This window comes from Belonocnema kinseyi, chromosome 5 (genome assembly GCF_010883055.1).
Source record: "Belonocnema kinseyi isolate 2016_QV_RU_SX_M_011 chromosome 5, B_treatae_v1, whole genome shotgun sequence".
Lineage (NCBI taxonomy): Eukaryota > Metazoa > Arthropoda > Insecta > Hymenoptera > Cynipidae > Belonocnema > Belonocnema kinseyi.
This window is the reverse complement of record NC_046661.1, coordinates 113093879-113098523: the sequence shown is the minus strand read 5'-3', so window position 1 is coordinate 113098523 and position 4645 is coordinate 113093879.

Genomic DNA, 4645 nt, shown 5'->3' with positions numbered 1-4645 from the left:
ACTTAGGTCAGACACCCTTAGCAACGTGTCATGGGGGGAAGGCACCCATGTGATTGGCCACAGAAATAACTTAAGTCACACACGACCCCCTTCCCAACGTTTCATGGGGGGGGCATTCCTGTGAAGAGTCACAAAAATAACTCAAGTTACCCACAATCTCCTTTCCAGCGTTTCATGGGAGCGGAAAGGCATCCCAATGACTGTTCACAAAAATAACTTAGGTCAGACACCCTTAGAAACGTGTCATGGGGGAAGGCACCCCTGTGATTGGCCACAGAAATAACTTAAGTCACACACGACCCCCTTCCCAACGTTTCATGGGGGGGGGCATCCATGTGAAGGTTCACAAAAATAACTCAAGTTACATACGGCCCCCTTCCCAACGTTTCATGGGGGGGGCATCCCTGTGAAGGTTCACAAAAATAACTCAAGTTACACACGACCTTCTTTCCAGCGTTTCATGGGGGCGGAAAGGCATACCAATGCCTCAAATTTGCGGATATTTTCACTATCATATTTGTCATCAGCGCGTCAAAATACATAGGCATACGAAGTTTCGAATCAATCGGAGGTAAGCGCTTTTCGGAACTTTATATTCTGTTAATTTTGCGATAAATGTTAAATAATTTGTTAAATATGAAAAAATACTTAAAAATTTCACAAAAGTGACGTTTTTTCATCAAAAATAACGTAGTGTCTTAACAATATGACCGATTGAAAAGAATAGACGGATTTCAGAAGAATAATAGTCACACTTTAAGGGTATACAAGCCGCTTTTGCTTTTTCTTAAAAAGCAAAATTATTTGAACATAAGAAGCAGAGAAATAAATGTAGAATGAATAGTCATATCGTAAGTATTATTTCCTCATTTTTGAGTATTTATTAACATTTTGGATCATTTATAATAAATCTGAATTTTAATAATCAATTTTGCTAGTATTTTAAAAGATTGTTGCCATTTGTCCGATAAATTACTGAGAAAATTCTAGAACTTAAACCGTCCACTGGGGTAATGCGCTACACCAAGCGATATTCACGTCCGCACAGAATTTACACAAAACACAGATGATCTCGCTTGTTGACCGAGGTCAATTGCCGAATTGTTGAAATGTATTATAGTGAAGGTCCCGGACCAAACTGCACATGCCCTTAGCTAGAAGCGTACCTTGAACTTTGAATGGGGTAGCGTACTACCCCGGTGGATCGTTTTAGGGTACACCTTGAAACAAAATTGTCTTAAGTATTATGAAAATGCGCTCACTTTTTGAATTTTCATCCTAAGGATCTGTATAACGAACTTGTTCTTTCTTTTAGGCCTTAAAAAGTGTGCCAAAGCAGAATCAAATAATATCAATCTTTCGAAAATGATCTTGCCTACAGACTTTTACATTGCTTATTTATTCTTTACAAAAAATGTTGTTAAGGGGATTAGTCTTCTAACGTTGTATCATTTTATGGTAAGAGTCCAAAAAATAATTTATAAAATAATCACCGCAGAGGAAACAATTATTGTTCAATTGCTTGTTAATAAAAGAATAGGTAAACAAATTAATTACAACAAATTCTCGATTTCAGTCACCCAGTTCCACAGTGGTCTGGAATAGGAATTTACTGTTCATAATCGCCCACAGGTCGTATTTCTTAACCGATTTAAAAGTTTTTTTTTAGAAATTCTCAGCAATTGATTTTTAATAGAATTGTGGTTTGCTTTTTTTAAAACTTTTTCACAGAGCAACAATATATAAACAAATATAGTGATGAAATTAACCTTTTTAGTTTTGTGAATTTTTATCTTAAGAAAAAATACAGATAGAAACTCACTATCAGCCGGAATTATTGCACATGCATTCATAGAACATAATTAATTTTAATAATATTTAACTTAATTATTATAAACAATTTCTATAAACAAATTCTTTATAAACGAGTTTTTCTCATAGCTGAATTGATTTTTCTGAACAAAAGTGATTCACAATTGTCTTTAAAGCCATTTATATACTTTAAGCTTTATCAAACATAAACAATATAGATTGCTTATAACAATTTAGTTAAACAAGTCTCCTAATCGGCCTTTTCCTTGTAAAAAAAAAATGTTTTTTTCTTCAATAATTATTAGAGTGACATTTAATGCGGTGACTAACCAAGGAAATTAAATAAAGAATAATTTATATGATTGTTATAAGCAATTTTTTTAACAAAACTATGATTTATTTTTTTTACATGCAAAAAGGACGGTTTTCCACTGAAATTATCCGACAATAAACCAACAGTGATTCCAAAATTGGATAAGAGACATTAAATAATAATTTGCGTATTTGTTAATAACAATTTCTGTAGTAAACTGTCCATAGCAATAACGCTGTACTTGCTTTTTTAGAAGTCACCTATCTTTCATTTGTTTTATGTAACTTCCTGAAAAATAAATGAGGAACAAGTGAAAATAAGGTACTTGCGTATTCAGAAGTCCTTTTTGCATGTTACAAATTATGACTCTTATGAAAAATATTAGCGACTAGCGTGAAATAAATGATTTATTCTATAATAAAAAAACACTAATAAGAATATGTTTATAAAAATTGTTTATAATAATTAAGTTTATTATTATTAAAATTAATTATGTTCTATGAATGCATATGCAATAATTCCGGCTGATAGTGAGTTTCTATCTGTATTTTTTCTTGAGATAAAAATTCACAAAGCTAAAATGGTCAATTTTGTCACTATATTTGTTTATATATTGTTGCTCTGTGAAAAAATTTTAAAAAAGCAAACCACAATTCTCTTAAAAATTAATTGCTGAGCATTTCTAAAAAAAAAACTTTGTAATCGGTTAAGAAATACGACCTGTGGGCGATTATGAACAGTAAATTCCTATTCCAGACCACTGTGCGTTCTCGGCCTTCGCAGAACTGCTGGCTCCATTAGTTTATCTGAGAAGCAGGATGAGAGCTGTTGCAACATTAACCAATCCAAGACTGCTTGAAGGAAGCCCCCGACACTGTACTGAAAGCGAGAGTTTGTTGTACGTAATAATGTAAGTGATAAAGAAAATAACTAAATAATTGACTGATTATATAGACTCTAACTCCGGGGTGGTATAAAAGAGACTTCATCTTACAAAACAATTTTCAAGTTTCTTGGATGTAGATTGTCTTTTGATACTCTCAGTCATTTATCAGTCAATCAATTAGTCAATTATTTCATAAGTTTCATCACTTACATTATTATGTAATTAATTTGTTTACATATTGTTTTATCGTTCACAAGTAACAATAATTGTTTCCTCTACGATGATTAGTTTATTAATTTTTGGCACTCACATACAATAATACGTTATAAAACTAATCCCTTTCATGTCATTTTTTATAAAACATAAGTAAAAAATATAAAACCAGTTAATTTGTATTTTTTTCATTTAATTTTGACAACAGATATTCTGGAAGTGATTTTCAAAAAGTAAATACATTACCAGAGAGTGGACGAGCGTAGTCCGAAGTTGCGCACGGACCGTGGCCTCGACTCCTTCGTTGTGGAGAACCGTTGCATGGGGAGAAGTGGTGGGAGAGCAGCGCGAACATTTGAATGTCTGTGGCTGTGATTAGCAGACAGCACAGAGTAGAATGAAAAGAAACTAGAGCGACAAATGATACGTTGTCATTAATCCAAATACAGGGTTGCCGCTGGACATATAAATCGGAAAATGACATTGAATTTATTTCTTGACCGGGAATTTTACAAATTTTTAGAAAATAAATCTGTCCAGCTTTGATTTCAATCGCGTTTTAAATAATCAGCAAAATTCTTATATTTTTCAATTATGATAACATTCAGTTTAGAATGCGTAATTCGAAAATCTTTCACTTTAAAAATGTTCTATTTTAATTTTTAAGCGTACATTTTTATTTAAAGAATTTTTAAATCCAGTTTTGAAGACTTAAAAAATAAAAAATGTTTGAGATAGATGGATTAGGATTAAAAAAATTTTTTTAGTCGATAAAATGTGAATATAAATTAATTAATAATTTATAAATTGAACTGTACTTTAAGTAATAAAAAGTAAATAGTAATTGATTTTACAAGCCGATTTGGAATCAGTTCATAATTTTAGAATTTCCAGATTGAAACTTTAAAAATTAAACTATTTAAATTTGAAATTCTTATTGGTTAGACAAATGTAAACACCCGATTGAAACTTTAAAAATTATTTTTAATTTTAAAATAACTCTAAAATAATTTAATCGTAATAAAAGGCTTAAATTAAAATTCAAATGTCGTTTCAGTTTAAAATATTCCATTTCTGAACCATTCAATTTAAAATTTTCTATTTAAGAAAAATAATAATTATCTAATATTTAGAGATATTTGACTATTCATTTAAAATCCGCAATTACCAATTAAATACACAAAACTAAACTTTGAACGTTACAATTTTAATTACACTATTTAAAAAATTGTAATTTGTTCTAAGAATTGTGAAGGGCTTTAAAAGAATAAAACACATTTCCTTCTGATTCGTAGTAAAATTGAAATTATTATTTCTTTAAAAATTAATTGAAGAGAATCTTTAAAAAGATTTAGAAAGATTTACGAAACCATGAAACATGAATGTGGAAAATTTTAAGCGATATTTTTAAATTTTACATA